We start from the raw sequence: 26,604 nt of genomic DNA, 5'->3' as shown, positions 1-26,604 counted from the left end.
ACCATCTCCGCCTGGGACGACTCCTGGTGGCCCCCTGCACTGGGCACCCCCCCAAGCCCACGGACCACGCACGCAACCTGGGCTTCATCCTTGACTCCTCCCTCATGATGACCAGGCAAGTCAACGCCGTTACTTCCTCCTGCTTCAACACCCTCTGCATGCTCCGTAAGATCTTCCGCTGGATCCCCGCTGAAACCAGGAAGACGGTCACCCAGGCCCTCGTCACCAGCCGTCTGGACTACGGGAATGCCCTCTACGCTGGGACCACTGCCAAACTACAGAAAAGACTCCAGCGCATCCAGAACGCATCAGCACGACTCGTCCTGGACATCCCCAGACACAGCCACATCTCCGCCTACCTGAGGGACCTGCACTGGCTCCCCGTCAGCAAAAGGATCACGTTCAGACTCCTCACCCACGCACACAAGGCTCTCCACGACTTGGGCCCCGAATACCTCAACAACCGCCTCACGTTCTACACGCCAACCCGCCAGCTCCACTCCACCAGCCTCACCCTCGCCACCATCCCACGGGTCTGCAGAACCACCACCGGAGGAAGATCCTTCACCTACCTGGCGGCCAAGACATGGAACACCCTCCCCGCCCACATACGACTTACCCAGGACCATCTCTCCTTCAGGAAGCACCTCAAGACCTGGCTTTTCGAGCAGTAGCGCCCCCCCCCCCTCTCCCAGCGCCTTGAGACCCTCGCGGGTGAGTAGTGCGCTCTATAAATGTTTTGGTTGTTTTATTGATTGATAGATAGATAGAGTCTCCTGAGGGTACCGATCCACTCTAGTTGTGCACGCACCGCTTGTTCTGCCCTAGTTCCATGCATGCCACTTGTCCACGCCTTCCAGTCTCCCTGGATGTGCCAGGCCTCACTCCCACATGGAGCTCTCTGTCTGGAGGCTGCTGCTGAGGTTGCTGTGGTTGTGCTGCTCACCGTTATCTGGCCTCCAACACTGTCCGCTCTTTGAGGCCAGATCTTTTGGATCTTCCATCGTTCCCTAGAGGGCTACACTGGATGGGCTATGCTGAAAGAGGGCAGCACCTGCCATTTCACTCAGTTGTACCCACTCTCTGTTGCGGGTGCCAAGCAGCTACTCACTCCCTCTTCCAAACCCACTTACCCTACCACTCATTCGCCCTCACTTGCCGTTGCTGAGCTCCAGGTACTCTCTTCCACCCTGGTCTTGCACCAGGCTTCACACAGTAGGAGTAACAGCTACACCAACGGCCAGAGCACAGTGACAGGACTACAAGTACAGCACCATCAAGTTTCAGGTTAGGTTGGTTGAATGATGGCAGTAATACTGCCACCAAACATGGTAAATGGCCATTCTCTTCACTGGTGACCCAGGTATCACTAACCGAATGAACACCATGTGTTGGAGCCAGCTTGTGGTTGATATTGTAGGCAACGTTAAAGGTTAGTGTATGGAGTGCAATGGAACTGCAGTGGGAAGTGGAGCACACTCTATGGGAAGAGAAAGGGACTGCATGGGGCAGCAGATAAGATTGTGGGTGTGAAAGGATGGGATCATGGGGTGAGTAGATGGGACTGTTGGGTGCTGAGTACAAGTACCAGAAAGAAAAGGGCAGGAAGGTTGCCTCCACCTAAGCCCAAACATTGCCACCACACCACCATCCCCTTTCCATATCTGCAACTGCTAATTTCCCTTTATTATACGGGCAGTTGGGTTACTGTGGGAAAGGCGAATGGTCATGAGATGTAAATGGCGTAACAGTACATGTACTACCATGCTGACTTTCTTATTCCCCTTGGTTGGCTGGTGAGAATCTCACATTTGGAGACATCCACGTGCTGGTAACCCCTATGAATTCCCTTGCTGATACTATGTTCATTCACGCTATTAGTAAGGTATTCTTTGGGGATTCTCTCAGGTCTGAGCTGCCAAGGTACACTTATAGTCCAAGTACTAACCTTCCAAAGTGTGCAATTACAGCCTGATGGATTCTGTTGGAGTGACCATGCATGAAGTTCCTATGAACGGGGTGAGACCTTGGACGTGAACAAGCTGACTGCTTGTCACCATGACCTTTTTGGGTTGTCAGTCCCTGGGAAACTGGGACTGTCAGACTGTCAGAGGGACCAGACATGACTGGTTGCAAGATGCGGCCATAGACTAAATACTCCCTTGCTGGGGCCAGAGAGGCTGGTGCTTGAGTGACAGAGGGAGGATATGGGCAAGCATTTGTATTGAGATGCTAGATACTCCAAGAATACGGAGCACCTAAGGTATGTGGGAGCTGGGCGGTAGAACAGAGCCAAAGGATCCAGAGCCTATTTAGAAGGCTTCATGATAGGAACTACATGTATAGTCACAGCAATGAAATCATTGGGGAACTTCATTTATGGAAACACAAACGGGCACTGGGTTAAACCAGATACCCTGAGGGTAAGAGAGGTAACCGGAGTATAGCCTCCCAGAAAAGTACAACACGAAAAAAATACTCCAGTGGACCACAGGTAGGTCAATTGAGTGAAGTGTAGAGAACTTTGCCCGCAGTCTATAAGGAAGAGAAGGAGCTATTCGGGTGGTATAACTATATGGTCGTATCTAATGCAACCATGTTTATTTGGGGAAATACACTAATCTTGTTTATATTATCCTCACACACCCTAGTGGTGTCATGCTTCATCATCGGGTCACCCCGACCCCTACAAGTCGGGGTGGGCTCAACCACAGTGTTGGGAAGCTCTTCTGATATATTCGAGGAGGGGGCTTTACATAAGATAAATAAAATCACCTAGATAGATCCCCGGTTTCCCTTTATTTTGGGGTCTATCTGGGAGGTTAAAATACTGTACAAAAATAAATAAAGCACACTTTACGCTTGAGGAGCAGCTACTCTGCCCTCTCCATATTGTTAGGATAGGGAATTCCATACTTACCTCACATAGGGGGCTCTCCTGCCCTGAAGAAAGTCCCTGAAGAAAGTCCCGGACCTTCACGGCCACAGAGGACTGAAACATGTTGGCACTAGGGTCATAGGACCATAACATCTTGATAATCCCCATTTGTATAAATAATTTTTATACAGTATTTTAACCTCCCAGATAGATTCTTGGGATTACCAGAAGGCCATGTGACTGGTGGTACCCGACTAAATCCTGGGTTCCACTGCATGCCTTGAATTCACTGCACAGCCAAAAGATTCCCATGGTCTCCCCAAGACTTGGAGGCCACTGCATAGCACCGCTCCCACCAGGCAGCAGTGGAACAAGGACATCAGTGTCATGCCGTTGACAGCCAGTGCCTGCACATCCTTTTTAGGTTATGATAACCCCAGCAGGCATGGTGGAAGCAGGCAGAATCTTCTGCTTAAAGCTTTCCATATAAATGCAACAAAGGGAGTAACACACAGTGCTTGTATTGAAGAGCGTGCACGTAAAATCCCTGGCCCCCAAGATACACAGACTCCAGGGCGACAATTTTTGCCGGCCCTTGCTTCCATGTCCCTCTCAAACTGCATGAGATGTTACTCTCTAGGCTGTGTGGCAGCTCAGGCACCCTCCCAGTATCATCAGCTCAGGCAGCCTCTCTGTATCGTCATTTCAAATCCATTCAGTAATGCAACAGAGAAGGCAGCGAGACAGTGCTTCCTCTTCAGGGAGTTCCTTTTTCCAAGAAATTGTGCATTCAGCAATGTGGAACAAGCTATGTCTGTGAGCTTTCCACTACCTTTCAGCTAGGTTAGCGCTATGTAAATATCAACATACATAAATGTCAGAAAGTGGAAGGACTGGGAAATGCCAAATCACTCCTGAGTGGGCTACACAAGACACTACTCACATTTGAGCAAAATGTGCACTTTTGGAGATGGCCACTTCCACTGGGTTTGATCATGGCAGAGCCATAATCTTCAATACTCTGTCACTCTTCCCTAATCTTCTCACTCCTCCTCGTACCCTCAACTGTTTCCTCATCTCCTCACTCTCTCCTCACCGTCTTCGCTTTCCACTTACCCCTTCACTCTGCAGTCACCATCACTCTCCCCTCAACTGTACCCACAGCCCCTCCCTCCCATGTGATCTTTTCAAAATATATTGATTCCAGTTGTGCCCATGTACACCTTCATCCACCTTCTTTGCACCACTTCAGATAAGATACCTCAACAGTGGCATACCTGAGATAATGAAGTCTGACAATTACCCTCTATTCTACAGAAAGAAGTACAGAATCTTGATCACTATACAGTTTACATCCTAGGAAGACTACACGGTTGTGGCCGCAACCAATGAATGCCGCGTTCACAAACACATATTCTAAACGATGAGAGACTAGTGAGACACACCAAATGGTACCACTGGCAAGTCCCCCACCAAACTGGTATTTGGGAGTTAAGTGAGGATCCTGATCTTAGAAAAAAATCTTTCTCTACCACCCAGCTCCATGAAACCTGACCGGTGATCAAGCGCTATATAAAATCCTGTAACATAACACTGTGACATAAATTGGAATGATTTGGTGAGTATAAACAATGGTCTTGGAAAGGCCTGAAGGGTCCTAGTGTAGCCTGGGCTACAGATAATTTAAGAACAGTTTAAGTCAGAAAACATTAATTCAAGAGTGTCCTGGAGGGACTAAGATACTTAATCTATAAGGACACAAGGTTTTGTTTGGAATGATAACACATTTATTATCTGCACAAATAGAGTATCATATATTTAGACAGTATTTCTAGTGCTAACATAGAAAAGTGGGAGTGTGTGAAGTGAGGGTATATTGGTGACATTTTTAAAAATACATTGCATTTGGAAAACAACAATAATTGTCAAAACTCCGCAGTAAAATTAATGTGATAATGGAGTTTTAGTTGGAGGGGTCGACTGCGATTCGATCTCAAACAATTGAGATCATTATCAGGACGTGTGCATGTGAGCAATTAGAATTGAGACTGAAGGAGCCCATGAGGGGGCGAGGCTTGGGGCCACATGCGTCGTGAAAGTTCGCCGACCTGTTGGATAGTAAGAGTTGGCAATTGAATATCCGATACCAGTTGGTGCAAGTTGTGCCGCTGGTGCAGGCTTAGGTTGCTTCTGCGTGTCAAGGATTTGGAGACCCTCTAGGGGCAGAGAATAAGGAGGGGACTCGTTTTATTTAGGGTTGGAGGCTGCTCGTCTAGTGGCAATTAGGTTTGTGCAGTTTATTTTTTTATTTTTTTATTTAATGCGATTTTATATAGCGCGAACATTACCCGAAGGTGTCAGAGCGCTTTACAAAAGAACCAGTTGCGATACATGAAGACTTAGGATTGCATGAGTTACATACAATATACAAACAGTAAAAATTGCAAATGTACAAGTTGTAAAGTCACACAAGGAAGAGATACAAACAGAGAAAATTGCAAATGTACAAGTTGTAAAGTCACTCAAGGAAGAGATACAAATGGATAAACTCTAAGAATCACGTAGGAATGGTAGTGAGTACAAGGGTCTTTTACATATACTAGTGGTTAGAGTTATCTCTATATACATATATATACAAATAGATTTTATCAGGATTTCTGGTGAGGGAAGCAGCATGCTGGATACAGGTTGTGATGGGCCGAACCAAGTAGGCAGAGTCCGCAAAGGTTAACAAGGGGGTGGCCGATGCTCTCCCCCCTCCGATCGCTGCTGTTTTAGATAATAACCACGCCAATTTCTTCTGGAAGGGGGAGGCTTCAAGTGCACAGATCCAGCGTCGGCGTGTAGCCGCCATTTTAAAGCCAGCATGTTCCAGAGATAATGTAGCAACTTGGCACATGTAGGGGTGCGATGCCCCTCCCACCAGAGCAAGTAGTCATCATGGGGGCACGGCAGCCTACCTCTACACAGTGGACAGAGTGCTCCCGTGTTGGAATGCAACTCTCCTCTCTCACAGAGTCAGCCGCTAAGTCCGACGGGCACCATTGTGGAACCAGGCATCCCGAAGGACTAGTGTTACCGGGATTCAGGTTGGGGGAACAGAGCCCCTCGCCCGCTGACCCCAGGTGGGAGGTGGCGGGTTGTTCCTCCCTGCTGCGCCCTAGGCCAGCGCAGGCCTGGATTCTTGGCTGCATCACCGTCGCATCGGCGGGAGAAGGGGGCAGTCCCCGGTCCGGTCCCGCGCATCCCCGCGGGCACTACAGCATGCTGAGCAGGTGCCAACAGTAGGTCCGCTGATGCACCGCTTCTCAAATGCGAGTCCTCTGCCCCGTAGGTTGTGCTGCAGGAGCCTCGTGAAAAGTCGCAGGCTCCGCCGATCAGGAGCAGGCTCCGGCAGTGGATGACCGCCATCTTGTGTCTGGGGGGGCCGGTGTCAGATGGAGGTGGTTTTCCTGAGAGCCCGCACCCAAACAGGGCTCAGCCTCAAACACCAGATTCTCTCCATATTCACAAACTTGAGTGCCGGTTTTCAGCGACCTGAGGCGCGATTTGGCGAGTGAGTTTCGGCGGGGTGGACCGGAGCATTCCGGTGCCAATAGCGGAGTTAATCCGTAGGTGTCTGATGTTTTCCGGACCACTGTTTATACTCACTAACTCTATGCTACCCCGGGTCTCAATACTGGGGTTCCCTTGTTCTTTAAAACATAAATTGGAATGAGGCATGCAGGGATCAGGAACAATGCAGGGAATTAAAGTGTATGCGGACAAGAAGAAAAGAAACAAACCATCACAGCTGACACAAGTGGGCATGGAGATGGCCAGACCAAAGGCTCATCCAAGGATGAATCGCCTTTCGATTTACAGCCATACTTGATCACTGATATCAAGGTGTTCAAATTTACTTTACGGCACGAGGGACATAAAATGGCAACACACCCCTCACATTTTCACATGCTAAACAGAGACCCATCTAAACCCTAATTGGCAGAGAAAGATACAAATAGTAATACTTTCCTGGAGGAAATCCCTCAGTCTAGTGATTACACCTTCCTAGAACTTTAATATCTCCAGTGCTACAGTCTCTTGTCTGTTCTCTCACTTTTCCAGTCCCCCTCAGCACCTGACCCCCAATCTCAATGCCTGGTCAAATCAACAAACCCCTGAAAGATTTAACAGATTGGGCTAAGACAATATTTTGTTTGTTACCAAAGTAAGGAACGAAGTAGCTTTATAATTCATGAGCATCAGTGACCCAACAAAAGCACATTAGGTCAAAGCACCTGCTGCAGAGATCTGACGATATACTCCGAAGTCACATGCTCACAGTTCAGTAGGGTGGTCATCAGGCGCGCAACACCCATTGGGCTCACGGGGCTTCAGCCCCCCCCCGTCGTGTGTGTCAGCCCGGGTGAAGACAGCTTCGCGGGCTGGCGACCGTCTAATTGCAGCCGCACCCGAATACTTCACAGGTCTTTAAAAGACCATTTAGTTGTAAAGGGGGCTTTTGTTGTGTGTTCACCCCTTTTTACAGCCACTCTGTCTAAATTCGGAAAAACTAGGCCCCCCCAAATATTTGTCATGGGCCCCCCCCTCCCCCGAAATTTGGCTCTAGTGCCTACCTGGTGGTCATATTGCTCTGCATTATGAAGATGTTTTAATTTTTGGAATTTGCTTCCATAAATTAGTTTAACTTAGTGTGTTAATCTAGTTGAGTCCATGGAAGCAAGCAAAGAGTGCAAGAACTTGATAGCATTCGTTTGTGAAACAAATGTGTGGGCACCAACACTTATTTTGCTTCATCAGACTTTGACCCACAACAAGAGAAAGAAAAACACAAAAAGGGTGTCAAATGAGGAAGAAAAAAGAAAGAAATTGATGGAAAAACTGTGACAAATGAAAAAGAAGAGACGAAAAAGAATGGACTGGACTGAGATATAGCAACAGGGAGTGAATGGTGAGAGGTGGAGTGAAGACTATGTAGCCTTGGGACTTGGCACCCCGAACTTATGCAGTGAGGGCAGCTTCTGAACAAAAGTTTGGGCCTGGTATATATTATTTGACAAATTAAGCACTGCATAGTACTTAAATATATTGTCCATAGTGGGCCATATGGGCAGTTATTAAGGAAAAAAGCCAAAAGTACCCCTTATGGGATCCTCCAGACTAGGGGACCCACTGACAAACTGCTAAAATGGCATAAATCCTCCACTGCAAACATTGTTTCACCTGCCTGGGAGATTCCCTGACAGGTATGATGGTTCTAAAGGGCTGGTAGGGATGTGGGCAGTCAGTCACATACCAGGATTAGCAACATTGGACTTTTCCTGAACTAGGCCACAGACCTTTCAGAGGCGCCTGGCGTTTGCGCAAAGTAATTATGTCGTAGGCCGACCATCTCTGGAAACAAAATAAAATATCTCTGGGGAGGTTGCAGGGATGTCGCATCTCCATCTGGGTACAGTTATACCAATTTAGCAGGATGTTCTGTTTTAATTCGTGGCGCTGTGCCAACAAGCACTTTGCTTTGTTTTTGTAATCGCTCCAGAAATGATGCATTTTTACAGCACCGGTCCATGCAGGCTGCAGGTCTCGCTCCACCTTATTTTATGCTTCAACTCGTGACTCCATTGCCTGCATTACTTGACAACTCTCTACAGGTGTTTCCTGTAACCGCATGAGTGGCAGGAAGAGAGTATGTGGAACAGTAATTGAAATGCACAGTACAGAAACCTAGTTGGGCCAAATGTCTCCTTTAGGTAATGCTTCAACAGTATTATATTTAGAAACTATATAAAAAAAAAATAATAAGTACAGGGGCCAAACGTTTTTCCTGGGACCCGCCACATGGTGACGAAGACCAAGGCTGTCTAGTCTTGATCCCACCTCAGGCCCCTTTTCCCCACAAGACTTCTTGTCCCTTAATCTCGCTTGCAATGTCTTTTTCACCCCACTCTTCAGCTTTTTTACAGCTTTCCTAGCCTTCTCTTCCTCCTCTTTTTTTTCTACTTATGCCTCTTGCTCACTTGCTCCGAGTTAAAATCCGATTATGAAAAATACATCTTTGTCTCCAAAAATTAGCTTTGGGGCCAACCGGCACAAATTAAGCACTGGATTTGTGTATTTTCCATCAAATAATGCTCATTTGTACAGGCCTGAACATTTCACAAACCACGTGTGTATTCCTGCACAATAACACTAAGGGCCTGATTCTGATGAAGTTTGGAAAGCTTCCTAACCGAATCGGTTTGGTAATGGTTTCCGACCCACTCGGATCGGGAGAGTCTGACCGACCAAGTACAATGCGTCCGGATGCTTCCAGATACGATTTGGTGCAATGGGAGCCTATGTTCCTAACCGCATTGTAATTGGGCCCTCGGTCGGGAAGACACGTTCTCGATCTGATTTAGAAGGAGCAAATGCCATTAGGAGGCCTTCCTAACCGCATCATAATGTGGCCCTAGGTGAGAATGATTTCCTAACCGGATCAGAATCAGGCCCTAAGTATTAACTCTTGAAAGCACCCGGTTCAGTGCCTATTCCAGGGAGGACGGTGGCAGTGCCTTCCTGACCCGCTTAAGCCCAGTGGTCTAATTGTTGGAGCGTTCCTCTAACCAGTGATTCTTTTGCAAAAATCTGAATGCCCTGATTGTAAATTTCATTTTTAAAATTGAATAGTATTTTAATCATTTCGCCGCAATTTTAACTGTGTGCTAACGATTTATGTTAGTGTAAGACCCAGACATTTAGGCATTGAATTTGAGGTGTCACTGGGGGATTTACTTACCTGAAGAAGCCTGTGCTCGTCTTTCCAGCCTGGCCGCCCCGTTCCGACTTGGTAACCAGTACCGTTGAGCAGAGGGCGGGACAGGCAGAGCCAGGGACCTCTCAGCACACGAGTGGGTAGCGCTCTAGCTCTTTGCCTGGCAGGGCTATTTAGGACGGAAGGAAGTGCGGGCCCAGCGCGGTAGGGAGGACGGTGGCAGTGTCTTCCTGACCGCTTGAGCCCAGTGGTCTAATTGTTGCAGCGTTCCTCTAACAGTGATTCTTTCGCAAAAATCTGAATGCCGTGATTGTAAATTTCATTTTTAAAATTGAATAGTATTTTAATCATTTCGCCGCAATTTTAACTGTGTGCTAACGATTTATGTTAGTGTAAGACCCAGACATTTAGGCATTGAATTTGAGGTGTCACTGGGGGATTTACTTACCTGAAGAAGCCTGCGCTCGTCTTTCCAGCCTGCCCGCCCCGTTCCGACTCGGTAACCAGTACCGTTGAGCGGAGGGCGGGATAGGCAGAGCCAGGGACCTCTCAGCACACAAGCGGTTAGCGCTCTAGCTCTTTGCCTGGCAGGGCTATTTAGCCCTCCCATTATACTGAGCGTGCAGCGGTCACGCGCAGGGGAGCGCCAAAGGACGCGCCAAAGACAAGCCTAAGAGAAGCCCGTCTGCGCCCGTCCGCGACAGGACGGGGCCAGGGGCCATGGGGCTAACATCATCAAGGGGAAGTGGCGCCCCAAAGGAAAGGGTGAGTTATTCCTCCCAAGCATTGATGCACATAAGGAAAGCTCCACAGACTACATGTGGGACAGAAGAACGGACCCCTCCCGAGGGGCCGTTTTCATGTAGGCGTTGTCATTTTCAGGCACTAGACGACCCAATTCCCTGTAACACAGAACACCCCCAAGATACGACTGTAGGTATCATCGTCGAAACAACACAGGGAGGGAGGAATCTGTTGTGTAACGTAAGATCTTTGGCCAAACACTACACAGACGTCTGGGATCTCATTTCTACTTGTGAACCTGACCTCTGTTTCTTCACTGAGACATGGCTTAAACCTCACTCGGTCCCTGTTATCACCCTTGGGATTTCGGAAGGGTATAAGATCATCAGATTGGATCGGCCTATTTAAGCAGGAGGGGGCATAGCAATTGTTCATAAATGTAGCATAGTTGTTTCCATTCTAGACCAATGCTGTAATTCTGATTTTGAAATAATGATTTTTAAAATTGGTACTTCTGCCAAGTATTGCAGGAAGGGAGCATTAGTGTATCGCCCTCCAGGCCCTACAAAAAAAGTCTCCAGCTCCCTGGTGGAAGTATTGGCTCTGTATGTCAATATGGACAAAGATTTCCTATTGCGCAGAGACTTTAACATCCATAGCGAGCTTAAGGATAACATGGAGGCCCAGTCCTTCTTGAATGACCTTTCCTTGTTAGGTCTAAAACAGTGCAATATCGGGCCCACCGATCAGGCGGGGCACACCTTAGATCTGATCCTTTCTAATTCTCCTGATATTAAGTGTTATGTACCTATACAGGCTAATTGGACAGATCATTTTATTTTAGAATTTTCCATGCCCAAAATTGATGCACCTTTCTGCCACTCTCTGCAGGTTCCGGTGCGACGAAGACAATGGCACAAGATATCCCATGAAGCTTTCAAGGAGATATACATTGCGCCGATTTTTCACGCTACGGAAAATATTGATTCCGCTCTATCTAAGTATGAATTTGCTATACATACAGCGGTAGATCGTATTGCCCCATCTAAATTATTTAAAAATCGGCCTGCCAAAAAGCAGGAAGTCTGGTTTTCCGAAGAGTTGCGGGTTATTAAACGAACCGCCAGGAAACTTGAGAAAGCTTGGAGAAAGTCACACTTGGAGATGGATAAATCCTGTTACCAGACGGCTTTAAGTACTTATCACAAAGCCATCCGAGTTGCGCGTAAGAATCACATTACCTTGGAACTTGAGGCGGCAGGCAAAGCTCCTAAAGTCTTATATCAGATCTTAAATACACAGATATGTCGTCGATATGTCGTCGCAACAACTATGCGACGATATTTCAGGTTTTTTCACTGATAAGATTGACATTAACTATGAAAAAATCAGGGCTTCCACCCTACCCTTAAGTAATCATACAGTTCACACGCAAGTGAGAATAGGTGCAAATTCAGACACACTTTCTAAATTTCCTAATATCACCCGGTTGGAAGTGGAGAGGCTGATTGACAATATCAAGAGCGGGAGTCCATCAGATCAGATACCAGCAAGAATTATGGGAGTTGTGGGTAGGTCACTTGGTCCTGAAATCCAGAGCCTTGTCAACCTCTCGCTTAGTACGGGCTTTGTCCCACGAGATTGGAAAAAGGCTATAGTAACACCTATCCGGAAGAACACCTCCGTCCCATGGACCAATCTGTCCAACCTCAGACCGATTTCCCTGCTCCCTTTCTTGGGTAAACTCATCGAAAAGCATGTTAATAAACATCTGTCTAACTTCCTGGAACAATCTGGAAGCCTGGATCCCTCTCAGTCCGGTTTTAGGCCGAAATATAGTACAGAATCGGCCTTGCTGTCGGTTACAGATGATCATCGCATGTACCAGGACAAAGGTATCTCAGCTGCCCTGGTACTGTTGGACTTATCAGCAGCGTTCAATACCATATCACACAAAATCTTGATCGAACGACTGGCTGAGAGTGGATTGGAGGGCATGGCACTGGCTTGGCTAAAGAGCTTTCTCTCCGACCGCACTCAATGTGTCACCATGGGTGAGTTCCGGTCGGATGAGGTTAAGATCACCAAGGGGGTGCCACAGGGCTCCTGTTTGAGCCCGACGCTTTTTAACATCTATGTGGCCCCCCTGGCAAATATTATGAGAGCCTTTGGTTTTTGTCCAGTGTCATATGCTGATGATACCCAGCTGCTTTTTCCATTTAAATCTTTGACCCCGGAGGTTAAGCGATCTTTCTCCAAAGGGATGGAAGCGGTATCCCAGTGGATGTCTTCCAACTTTCTTCAGTGTAATGTTGGTAAGACTGAGGTTATGCTTTTCGGTGATGCCAAGATAATATGGTCTCCTGACTGGTGGCCACTAGATTTGGGACCAGTTCCTGAGCCAAAGTAAGTTATCAAGAACTTGGGGGTCCGCCTTGAACAGGAGTTGTCCTTGAAACAACATGGAAATTACACAGTGGGGTCATGTTTCCAAGTGATAGGACTCCTTCGTAAGGTATTTCCGCTCCTCCCTGACTCCACTAGAAAGACTCTGGTCCAGGCTTTAGTGCTTAGTCGGCTTCACTATTGCAATGGCCTTCTGGCATCTGCAAATGAAGAGGTACTGGACCGACTTCAAGTGATACAAAACACTGCGGCCAGGTTGGCCCTCAATGCTCCTCCCAGATCCCATTCTAAACCTCTGCTAGAAAAACTCCATTGGCTTTCTGTCCGCCAAAGAGTGATATCAGGCTCAGCTCCCCTCTTCCTCGGGGCTGTGATGTGAGTCCTAATCCCGGCCCCCTTGAACAACCTCAGTGCTCCGAGACTAAAACACGAACAACTAAGGCGATACAGCGGGGCGCGGGAAAGGAAGGGAACAGCAGGGAGGGAGATCTGCAACGACAAAGAACACGCTATTAGAACACCCTACCTCCCTGACCTACAACAGTGTTCTACTTTTCTCAACCCACAACCCTTCCACTGCCCCCACTCTTTACCTGTAAAGGAAAATACACAATGCCTTAATCCAACGGAGACAGGGGTAAGGTAAGATTTGCAGAACTGTGCCCAACTGTGAAAACAAATATAAACAAGATTCAATTCTCTCTGGTGCAGAGTGTTTGTACAGACTTGTGTTGTGCGCTATAGTGGTTGCACACCTACCATGAACAAATGTTTGTAAGTCTTTATCATGGGTGTTACCACAGTTCCCTGTTTTGGCTTCCACTACCCCTCCTGCCTCCTGTTATAGCGGGATAAAGAAAACAAGTATGAACACTGCCATTCAAAGATGCTCTTCAGTAAGACTCAATGGCAGAACAATCTTCGCAGCTGGCACACAGAGTTAACTCACTCGGTAACGCTCTCTTCTTTAGTTAGCACTCACAGAATATAGGAGGAAAAGTACTGTGTGAGGGCTTACAGTAACGAGGCTCAATATGGTTCAGGTGAGTCCTATCATCACTGTGCCTGATTGCACGTATTTACAATATGTACAGAGTTACTAGGTTTGTTTCAGTATGGCTCACACAAGCCGCTGGACTTATTCCCAAAACGACCATACATAAATCATCCTAGTCGAAAACACTGTTTTGAAGTCCTTGAACTTCCGAGTAACACTCCTCCGAGTGAAAACTCCCAGGAACCAAGCAGGCTGTGGGTGCGTCGTTGGGATCGGAACTACCAACGCCACACACCTCACAGCTCCTGACTACTCACGGTTCTGGCGTACTAGAGCACCTCAGCCGCCCGTACCGCTACCAGCCTCGAAATCCAGGAAAACGCCACCGCATATAAGGAATTATCGGCGTCTCACCGCCGTCCGACTCTGTCCTTTATTTCCTGGCATGCGCGCGCCGCTCACGTTCATGCGTGACGTACGCACTGCATGCCGGGAAGTGTAGTTCGTGGCGGGCCGTACTCGTCCTGCGCCTCGGAACATGACAAGTGAATTTCAAGATATGTTGTATAGTACATAAGGGACTACATGACTTAGCACCCTCTTATCTGGCTGAGAAATTTGTCCCATATGCTTCCACACGTGCCCTGAGGTCAAGTAATCAGCTCCTTCTGAGGGTGCCCATGATTAAAAGGGTCAGACAGGGAGGTAAGGCACTGTCAGTGGTGGGCCCAACATTGTGGAACAAACTTCCTCTTCTGCTGAGACAGTGCTCAGACCACTTTGTCTTCAGAAAAAAACTGAAAACTTTCTTGTTTCAGGCCTAATTAGTTAGGCCTAGATCTAATCATACATGAATCTCTGTTCAGGATTAACTGCCCCATCTTTATGCCACTGTTGCTTCTGGTACGCGGAGATACTCCTTCGGGAGTTTATTCAAGCGCGTTATAAACCCGCAAATAAATAAATAAATAATTTTCACTGTTGAAAGATGTTATTTGTTCTAAAATATATAGACATGTTGCAAAACGGGTTAAGAAGAACCAGATCTAACCTATTAAAAAGTTATGGCAAAGCCAATAGTTCTGCTATTGGCCGCCATTCTTTTGGCAATTCTTGTTTTGTATTGTCATAGTTTTTGCTAAACTTTATTGTTTAGGAAATTGATGATGTTAATCAATAAAAAAATAAATTGGCTAAAGACAAAAAAAGTTTTTAATCTCAAAAAGCACACATTACCATATTACTTCCTAGCTCTGTAGGAACTACTTTGTGTGTGGATGTGCCCCTTGAGAAAGGGAAGCATGATGTAACTTGTAATAAACTCACCCAATAGCTGTAGTGGGCTGATGTATAGGCCCTGAAAGCATTCTGTAGTGAGTAGAAGAAAAATAACATATATTTCATAATAGTCACATCCTATAACATTGAAGCTTTTGTTTTGTGAATCATATTAGAATAGATATAAGTATACTTCACTGCGTGCATAGTAAAAGAGGATATCAATCCTGAACAGTTTCATATGGATACACTATAGTATGCCGTGAAATAGCAGCAGTCAGATAAACAAAGGTCTCTACAAAAGGAATTTACCACAGCATTGGAAGAAGACAGGACCTGATAAAGCTGGAATATGTCCTGTGCTCACTCCTATATCAAAAGCGGCCTGCTATCACATTGGGCTTTAAACACAAAGGCAACACGAAAGTAATTATAACGTAAAAACAAATACACTGGCACTGAAGGGAACTAGCTTGTGTGCAGATGTGCTCTTTGTGAGAGCAAAATGCAGTCACTCAGGTGAAGCTAACCAGTGGCCAAAATAAGCAGACCCATTGCCCCTTGATGTATGCTGTAGTGTGCAGAAGCAAAATGTGAATAACACAACAAAAGACGAACGGATAAAGAGAGACAGCTGAAAGCCCCTTCAAGTAAGCATATTATACATATTATTTTAGTAAAATCAAAAGGTCTTCGCTAACGCTAATGTTCTGCCACTTATGGGACAATGATTAATACTTCATAACTTGCACATTTCTTGCTGGGGTAGTATTCGACAGACAGTGTTTTACACATAAGAGGGAACACACACTATCCTGCGGGACTAGATTTTTACTGCTACACATGCTTTCAATGTAGTTCATAACAACAAGGGCATCAGGACCAGTAATAATGGAATCCTTTCAAAGTTCTGTGACATTCTGAAGTCAGGAATCTTACAATTAAGTGATCTAAATTTTTCCTCAAAACCTGCAGTGAATGTCCAACTAAGAGCAACCATGCATAGCTGCCATGTTTTCTGTTTAGGTGTGTGTGACACTTCCATCTTTCCTTTGTCCTTTTGTGTGATGCTTCAATGCCTTGCCTGTGACACATTGAGTGACATGTTGTCATGAGTATATGAAGGCAGAACAATACCGAAGCCCTTTTTACTACAAAACAATCTTGACTCAATCTATGTGAGAGCCAGTGCTTAATTTGAGCCAGGGCTTCTGGTGCTCGGTACTGGCACTTAATTGTCAACACCGGGGCATGTGAAAGTCTGCCACAAGGTGGCACTGTATGGCTAATTTAGGGATGAGCACAACAGTTAATTATTAATTGAATATAAATTATAAATGACTGTTGCCTGCACTCAATCCAATCTTATAGCCTTGGAGGCTTGAAATAGTCTGATTGTCACACTTGTAGGAGTGTGATGGTTAGTAGTTATGTAGTTACTATCATCGGCAGCATGGCAGGGGCCATTTGTGGTGCAAGCTGCAGTGGCCTCCTGACGAGAGCTCTGACACTTTTTGTTTTTTTTACACATTAAGCACCACCAACTGCCAACCTTATGGCCTGATGGAAGGGAACCCACAGACTCAAAACAGGATTGTTATGTACCTCAATTGCAACCTTCACTACAAACACTACTTCTCATGTTGTTCTGAAAAACCAACCCTGAACTATTCCAATTAGACGGCCCCATCCACTTCGACTTGATACAAGGATGCACTTACAATGGGAAACCGTCCCATCCATAAACAAAGTGAACTGGTGAATTTTTCTTACATTAAGAAAGTAAATGTAATATACTGACTGCCTATTTCGGGGCTGATGGCGCCGACTTGCAGCGGAGATTCATTTAGTGCCTGCTCTGAGGTTGAGATGCTGTCATGCTCCTTTAGTATGCATTAATTCCCTAATATTTTGTTGTCCTGGGGCTCATTGTGCATTAGCTACTTGGGTGTGTGTGACTCTTGAGCTACACCATATTTTATCTTTACCATATTTTTCTGTCTTACTTGTTTTTATCTAACGCTCATGTTTTAACTTGCTCTTTGGTACTGGCGCTCCTCGGTCCACCGCAGCTGTTGTGCTATTAGCGTGGAAGGGGCCAGTCCGGGTTGTAAGCTGCTCACGCGATTTTCCTCACTTCCTGGTTCCCAATGGGCCATTTGTAAGTGCTATTTTGGGTCGGGTGGCGTTCTAGCTTTTGAAATTGCCCTACGAGCCTGCCTATTTCTGGGGCTGATGGTGCCGAAGGGGCGCCAAAGGCAAGCCCGTCTGCGCCTGGACATCGCCAGACGCCAGAGATGCTGCCAGTGGCGCTAGGGGTGTGCGCACATATTCTAGGGAACAGCTTTGGGCTGTCAACACTGCGGTAAGCCCATGTCGTCAGCAGCTAACCTTTTTAGAAGGACCTTTTTGCTGTATCTGTTGTGGTTTTAATTCTTTTATCAAACCTCTCCCCTTATTTCCCGCGCCGTCACCCAATAATGCCATTACAATTTTGAGTCTCAACTGCCGGTCTCTGGCAAACACTATTGAATGTGTATGATCTTATACAGGATGAACTGCCTGTTGTATTTTTTTTAACTGAAACCTGGTTCTCCGAAGACATGGTTGTGGAGCGAGGCTTAGCTTTCCCACCTGGTTACAGTATTATGACCCTAAACAGGTTATCTAGAGGAGGAGGCATTGCGGTCATTTTTAAAGCTGGTTATGGCTGCAAGTTTGTTAAATAGCCTGTGGCTGGATGTGAATGAGCTCGCTTTGAGATCTCCTTTAATGCGAACTACACTCTATCTGGGCTGTTGATTTACCGCCCTCCTGGTCCCTCTAAGGAGTTTAAATCTACCCTTATTGAGGTCACTAGTGCTACGGCTATGACATCCGCCAACTTCACCATTTTGGGGACCTGAATCTACATTTTGACGATCTTACAGAGACTGACATCAGGAGCCTGCTGGCAGACCTTGCAGCCTGTCAACTAAATCAACTAGTCTCTGGCCCCACTCATACTGCGGGTCATTTACTAGACCCCTTTTTTTCTAATATTCCTTCCTTGATTGTTAGCCCCCCTGGCCCAGTCTGCTAGTCTGATAATTTTTTGATCTCGGTGTCCCTTTTGGTTCCGGTACCTCTGACTACTGGCACCCAGAAATCCCTATATAAAAGCCCTCGGCGCAAATTGAATACCGAGCAATTCCACGTGCTTCTTGCCTTAAAATCTCCCAAGTTACCTACGGATCCAGATGCGTCTTATAAAATCTTCTGCGACTGGCTTCTTCAAGTACTGGACTCTCTTATCTCGGCCAACTGGTCCAAGTGCCGTACTTCTCATGCCAATCCTTGGTTTTCCGATCGCTTGGCTGCTATGCGTAAAGCCTGTAAAAAGCTATAACAGGCGTGGAGGAGGGGCTATGCTATGCCTGCTAAGAGATGCTATCAGATGGCCATTAAAAGATATCATCAGGCCATACAGGTTGAGTGGTCTGCCTACTTTGCTAAGGAGATTCAGTCTAGTAGTAATCCCTCTAAATGTATTTTTAAAATACTTAATGATTTTAAATTTAGGAAAACTCTGGCAGCCTCTGTTATTACGTCTAACCAGCATTGTGAGGATCTGGCCACCTTTTTTGTAAAAAAAAGTAGAGACCATATATAAGTCCTTCCAGCCGGCCCCTGTTTATCCCAGTCCTGTATCCTGATCCCCCACATCCCATGCTCTTATGGCCTTTCCTCATGTAGATCAGGATGAGCTTCGGCTGCTCTGCAGTAAAATTAAATCTGGCTCCCCGGCAGACCCTCTTAAGCCGGATCAGTTTTTAAAATTCCTGCCTGTGATTTTGGCGCCTCTGTGCCACTTGATTAATACCTTTCTGTCCATGGCAACGGTTCTGAGGCAGTGGAAACAGGCTATGATGGTTCCCCTCCTCAGAAAGCCGCCATTAGATCCAGCAAAACTAGAGAATGTTTTCCCAATTTCTCTGCTACCGTGGGCAGCTAAAATCACTGAGGCACATATTAACACCTGCCTCACTACATTTTTAAACATCAATGGCATCCTGGATCCCACGCAGAACGTCTGTCACCCAGGGCACAGCACGGAGACAGCTCTCCTTGCCGTGACTGAACATCTGCGGACTGTTCTTGATGAGGGCAATACTGTGGCACTGATTCTGTTAGACCTTAGTGCCGCATTTGATTCTGTATCCCACCCGATTCTTCTAAATCGCCTGGAGGAAGTCAGTATCGGTGGTTCTGCCTTGAATTGTTACTGATCTTTCCTTTCTGAAAGAACTTTCCAGGTGTCTGCTCCACCCTTCCTGTCCCGTGTTCAGTCTATCGGCCAGGGTGTATCACAGGGCTCCGCCCTGAGTCCCGTACTTTTTAAACTGTATGTTTAGCTTCTGGCCGTGATAGCTAGGGACAGGGGCCTCTCCATGGTTTCTTGCGCTGACGAAATGCAGTGGTGGTGGTTCTCTTTGACGATTCTACGCAGGATTCCCCTAAATTTAGAAGTGGGCTGGTGGCAGTAGTGGAGTGGATGACCGCCAACTGCCTCCAGCTTAATGCAAATAAATCGGAGGTGTTGTTGGTTGGTAAAAACATCAAACTCTGGAGTGAAAACTGGTGACCCTACACCCTTGGGAGTGCTCCTTCCCCCAAGGTGGTGGTGAAGAACCTAGGGGTATGGATGGATTCAACCCTCAGTTTTCAGGACCATACCAAGAAAATTGCTGGCACATGCTTCGGTCTATAACGAGGACTGAAACCCCTTTTAGGTTATTTTGATCCATCTACTAGACAACTGTTTGTTCAGGCTGCCATTTTGTCTAGGCTTGATTATGCCAACTCACTTTTTGGGGGGGCAAATAAAGGCGAGATCATGCACCTACAAAGGGTCCAAAATGCGGTGGCCAGAGCCCTGTTAGGACTACTGGGAAGACAGCCCATTTCAGGCACAATCCGGCACCTACATTGGCTGCCTGTAGCCAGGCGTATAGAATTTAAAGCTCTTTGCCTGGCTTTTAAAATCTTAAAACTTTCTTCCCCATGTATTCTGACCAATGTACTGGTACCATACACACCTATGCGCCATTTGTGCTCTTTGGGGTCATGCCTTGCTGTTGTTCCGCGGGTGAAACGCATGCGTGCTGGGGGACCTTCTTTCCGCTGTTTGGCGGCCAAGCTGTGGAATTCCCTCCCTGTGCACATCCGCAGCCTGGAGAATTATCTGACGTTTAAGAAGGCTATAAAAAATGTGCAATAATAAACTGTACAAGTGCTCGAAGAAAAATATATTGTCAGTTAATACAGGCAACACCAAACAATACACAATCGTATACCTAACGATACATTATCATTAGGAACCAGTCCTTTCTATTAGGTACAAAGACAAGCGGACCTCAGGTTACAGAGAACTGCCTGCCTGTCTAACTAAGCCAAGGATCGGAAAACTAATTAGGGGGTTACACATCTAGGGAACACACAGTGTGGATATAAACAGCCCTAGTGGCACCCTTGTTATTTTTCCAAGGCTCAGGGTCAACGCGGCTCGAACCGCAACGTTAGTGGGGGTTCTCCTCAGGACACGGACTGGACGGAAGCCGAAACTGAAACTAATGGTGAAAAAAGGGTTGGTGTAAGTGTTGTGCCCAATTGTGAAACTAGATTGCATAATTCAGACTCGTGACTCATACATCAAAGGGAACTTGGAAAGTACCTGGGAATGACTCGTGAGTAGTTGCAATGTCACTCAAATGGAAGTCCCAGTGCAATTGAGTGTCTCTCATATACCGTATTTCTGTAACCGAACAGAGGTATGTATCAGGGGGATCTAGTGTCACATAATTGAGTTGGTATAAACAATATGGACAGAAGCCTACCTTTCAGGAAGGGCGTGTTTTCTGCGAAAAGGTGGAGAAATATCAGAAGCGGTCCAATGGTTTTTAGGGCATGACTGGACTGAAGCCAACCTAAGAAGAATTGGAAGACTAGTTTTAACTGTGAATCATGCACTTTAACAGGATGCACTGGATGTTGTGTGCTCAACACTGCTGTGAGAACCGTTGTAACACTCACCGTTTAGGTGGCGACCAGCACCGGGGCTTGATAATCTCTCTGGCGTCTACTCGTATCAATCGAAGCAACAACGGGGGTGATTCACCTGGCTTGTCTGGCTGTGTCTCAGCCAGTTGAAAGTCCAAAGGGATGTTGCAGTGCAAGGTTCTCCTTAACCCGTCACCCGGCACTCTGTGGCGTGACTCCGAGGTCAAAGTCAGAGGTTTAATTCCCCGGCTCTGTGGACTACATGTCCCAGCTTCCCCGGTCACACATGTTGACCCAGAGCGGTCCCTTTAACTCTGAACTCAGTGTGCGCGACGTCTTCTAGCTGAACGCCGTTTTCGAGTTTAACAAACAGATCGCTTCGACCGCCCCATACCACCCGGTAAGTGCGAGTCATTTTTCTCCGCGTTAAGCGATTTCGGAGGAACTAGGAGGGCACTGGTGTACTAAGACCCAGGTTCTTGACATTTTCAGGTGAATCACCCCCGTTGTTGCTTCGATTAATACGAGTAGACGCCAGAGAGATTATCGAGCCCCGGTGCTGGTCGCCACCTAAACGGTGAGTGTTACAACGGTTCTCACAGCAGTGTTGAGCACACAACATCCCGTGCATCCTGTTAAAGTGCATGATTCACAGTTAAAACTAGTCTTCCAATTCTTCTTAGGTTGGCTTCTGTCCAGTCATGCCCTAAAAACCAGGGGACCGCTTCTGATAATTCTCCACCTTTTCGCAGAAAACACGCCTTTCCTGAAAGGTAGGCTTCTGTCCATATTGTTTATACCAACTCAATTATGTGACACTAGATCTCCCTGATACATACCTCTGTTCGGTTACAGAAATACGGTATATGAGAGACGCTCAATTGCACTGCGACTTCCATTTGAGTGACATTGCAACTACTCACGAGTCATTCCCAGGTACTTTCCAAGTTCCCTTTGATGTATGAGTCACGAGTCTGAATTATGCAATCTAGTTTCACAATTGGGCACAACACTTACACCAACCCTTTTTTCACCATTATTTTCAGTTTCGGCTTCCGTCCAGTCCGTGTCCTGAGGAGAACCCCCACTAACGTTGCGGTTCGAAACGCGTTGACCCTGAGCCTTGGAAAAATAACAAGGGTGCCACTAGGGCTGTTTATATCCACACTGTGTGTTCCCTAGATGTGTAACCCCCTAATTAGTTTTCCGATCCTTGGCTTAGTTAGACAGGCAGGCAGTTCTCTGTAACCTGAGGTCCGCTTGTATTTGTACCTAATAGAAAGGACTGGTTCCTAATGATAATGTATTGTTAGGTATACGATTGTGTATTGTTTGGTGTTGCCTGTATTAACTGACAATATATTTTTCCTTGAGCACTTGTACAGTTTGTTATTGCACATTTCACTTGTTTGTATGTAATTTTTCACTGTTTGTTGACTGTCTATCTGATGACATATTTTAATTCGATGAAGGTTTTTCTAAAAATATAAAAACTAAAATAAAATAGATAACCCTCCAGCATGTACTGGCTGAGTGGGAACAAAAATGAAACAAGCACTGGCGTTGCCAATAGGTTTCGCATTTAGAAAGTTGGAGCTATTGGTTTTGTAAATGACATTTTATATTTATATATCGTTATTGGCATTGTCAATAACAATATATAAATATAAAATGTCATTTACAAAACCAATAGCTCCAACTTTCCAAATGCGAAACCTATTGGCAACGCCAGTGCTTGTGTTTGATATACGAGTCATAGGTTCCAATCGCTCAGCGACAGATCAGTGTGTAAATGTACTTACTGCAGATATCTTTGGGTAACCCGTTTATCACAAGTTCAAAATGTAATAATCTTGTATCAATTGTGCAACATTCTGTGGCTGGTAATTAAATAGGCAAGCCTTCGATACCTTGCACAAGTTTTAATGGCAATAGTGTATTATTTAACAAACACATACAAATATGTTTAACTGTCAGTGAAGCATATAGTCGGACTGCATACTTTATATGAAGTTACCGTAGGTGAGAATCCGACAAAGTTACAGGGCATCTTGATATAAGTGACCTTGGCCCCCGGACTCATCCCCCCATTAAATGCCACCAGTTTCCGGCCGCAATAAATCATTAATAAGTCACGCACAAGTATCGTCTCGCAGTGAATACAACTAAAAGTAAGGCCAACATAAATCAAGCAGGTTACTGCCGGGTTGGAGGTGCATTGCCGAGAAAGTGAGATTGTGAGGCAAATAGCAGCGTAAGAGAAACACTGGCGCGTGGGAGGAGCGAGGCGAGAGTCATGAGCAAGAGACAACTCGGTAATTATCAAAAATAAGAAACGCAGGGAATTCTGGGGGGTGAGACAGAAGCAGGAGAGGCAGTGGGAGATAGGAGGAAGAGACAGCGGGAGAAAGGAGGAAGAGACAGCGGGAGCGAGGAGGAAGAGACAGCGGGAGAGAGGAGGAAGAGACGGCGGGAGAATAAATCTGCATACTGCCTGCTTGTAATTTACTGGCTGCCCAGCTGCGGGTGAGAGAGCACTGCGTTTCGTAGTCTGCTTTCCATGTGAGAATGGAACGACGGAGAAGTAATGGACTGTTCTAATTAGGGCCTCGCAATGCTGGCAAATGGCCGGAGGGAAGCCGGATGGGGGCAGGAGAGCCTGGTGGGGGGGTGGGAATGCGAGGGAGGAGAAGTGTGGCAGGCGGGTTAGGGAGATGCGTGGAGGGAAGCCGGATGGGGGCGGGAGAGCCTGGTGGGGGGGCGGGAATGCGAGCGAGGGGAGGAGAAGTGTTTTAGGCAGATTAGGGAGATGCGCGTGCTTGTGTGGTCACGTGACCCGCTTTTGTGGCCACGTGACCTCACATGCACTGTGAAGAAACCGCAGTGGTTTCACTAGTCGATCGAGCCCTTGAATTTTTGCCTATTACATTCGCAAGCGAATGATAATAGGCGAAACCTAAAAATAAAATCTGTCTGGCCCCTTTGTTTGTTCAGCATATTGGAGTGGTCCAAGCCAGTACAGATACAGCACCCAAACCTTTTTTTCTTGACCCGTTTGTTGAGCGGGCGCCTGCTCGCAACGTTCTTACACAATAAATGTTGTGTTGAAACCTATCCCATTGATTGGACTCAGGCCCATCGGATCCTGAGAAACCAGTATGTCTGAGAGAGACACGTTGTCCTTCAGTGAGGACCACATTCAGAAACTTCTTTCAGACTCTACACTCTTCTCATCTGTTAAATTGAGTAATACAGCAAAACAGCTGAATGTCTCAGACAAACTTATAAGACTACAAAAGAAACACGTGAGAACCGAACTACACGGACATTTTTTACTTGCCAATTTAAAAGCCGGGGTCATCCCCTCGGGTTTACAGATAAAAAACATTCCTGTCATATTCACTGATGACCCAGTGTACAGAAAGGGGTTCAGCTGCATTAGCACGAAGTGCAGTAGAGATTTAATGGTCCATACCATTGAGACGGCACAGAGAATCTGCAAAAAAGAAGAGGAGGAGATTGAGGAACAGCTTCAAGCTATCAAAGACAATCATACAGAAACAGAAGCCAAAGAATTGTTAGAAAAAATAGAAAAAGAATTGACAACCTTCAAAGATCATACCATCAACTTCAAAACAACTAAGTTTGAAAAAGATCTGAAGAATTTCAGTCTTGAGGCGGTTTACCCGTACCTCAAGGACGATTTCCACACCCGTCAAGATTCCACCAGGTTTTTGAACACATACCAGGGCAGATCTAGGAAGAAGTTTTCCACATTCTCTGAGACATCCTCTTCTGACTCTGCCGGAGATTCAGACGCTGGTGAAGGCCCATCTAATAGAAACACTCCAAAAAGACCTTTTTTAGGACAGGGCCAGCAACAGAAGAGAACCAGGTTCAAGCCCCAATGGGAAATGACAACACGGAAACAACACTACAAGTCCTAACTAAATCTTCTATCATCAACCTTTCAAACAAAGTGTTATCCAGTGCTGAAAAGGAGGTCCTGGAACTTGGCCTTTCGTTTGTACCAGGTACATTCATGGACTTCACAAAAATCAAGTTAGAAATGATGGAATTCTTCAGGAAGGTACGTCTCAGATGGTTCTTCCGGGAATCTCCTGACCAACTTCAAACTGAAGCATCTGGATTGAGGAACAAGTCATCTTTCTGCCCCCCTAATCACAACACCTCTAAAAACATCATTGCCTTCGAACGTGCAGTAATGTCATCACTGAACGTTCTGGAGAAGAAACGTCCTTATGTACCATCGAATCTTACTAAGGAACAAAAACAAGCAATTCATGAGTTGAAGAATCAACAGGACACGATTATCAGACCAGCTGATAAGGGTGGTGCAGTGGTCCTCTGGTCCAAGGAGCTGTATAGAGCAGAAGGAAGAAGCCACGTATACAATCGGGAATGGTACCGTCCCATTTCACAGGACCCTACAAGCCAGATATCACAGGAAGTCAAGCAATTGGTCAATGATGCCAGAGAGAAAGAAATACTTGGCCCCAAAGAAGCAGAGTACCTAATCAAGAAGCATCCCAGGGTGCCACACCTGTACTTCTTACCTAAAGTCCATAAAGATGCAAAGACACCCCCCCCGGCCGCCCCATAGTGTCGGGGTGCGACTCCGTCCTGGAGCCTATTTCCCAATTCGTGGATGTCTTCCTTAATCCTCTAGTAGTCTAAGTACCATCATACTTGCGGGATACAATGGACTTTATTAACAAAGTAGAAATGCTACACTTCGATCCCACTAAGCAATTGATGGTGACGATGGACGTTGCGTCTTTGTATACGCAAATCCCACAACAAGATGGACTCGATGTTCTGGAAATATATTTGGAAAAAAGGCTGCGACCACACCGGGTCCCTACTGAGCTACTCCTAGCCTTCGCTGGACTCGCATTGAAAAGAAATTACTTTTCATTTGAGGATGAATTATTCCTACAAGTCAAAGGATCAGCGATGGGCTGTCCTTTCGCCCCGGAAATGGCCATTCTTTACATGGGGCAATACGAATAAATGTTCATCTATAACAACAATCCGTATAAGTCACATATCCAGCAATGGCTGCGATATATAGATGACGTGTGGTGCATCTGGAACTGACCGATTTAATCATTGAAGTCATTCCATGTTTGGCTCAATAACCGTAGTCCTGACATCAAGTTCAGCCTCACCTATGATTCCAAATCATTACCGTTTCTAGACGTGGAAGTCAAGGCCACAACGGACGGGCTGGTATGTTCTCTATACCAAAAGATGACGGACAAAAACAACGCCCTGCATTTCAAAAGCTACCACCCCCGGAGCCTTAAGAACAACCTTCCCTATGGACAATTTCTTAGGGTCAGAAGGAATTGCTCAAGAATCCAAGACTTCGACATCCACGGCCAAGCCTTGGTCAAAAAATTACACGACAGAGGCTATCCCAGAAAGCTTCTCAAGCACTCCATGAAGAGAGCGAGGTGGACACCTTGAGAGCACCTG

This window comes from Lissotriton helveticus, chromosome 9 (assembly GCF_964261635.1).
Source record: "Lissotriton helveticus chromosome 9, aLisHel1.1, whole genome shotgun sequence".
In the NCBI taxonomy this organism is placed as follows: domain Eukaryota; kingdom Metazoa; phylum Chordata; class Amphibia; order Caudata; family Salamandridae; genus Lissotriton; species Lissotriton helveticus.
The sequence above is the reverse complement of the archived record's forward strand: the minus strand, read 5'-3'. Positions refer to the sequence as shown.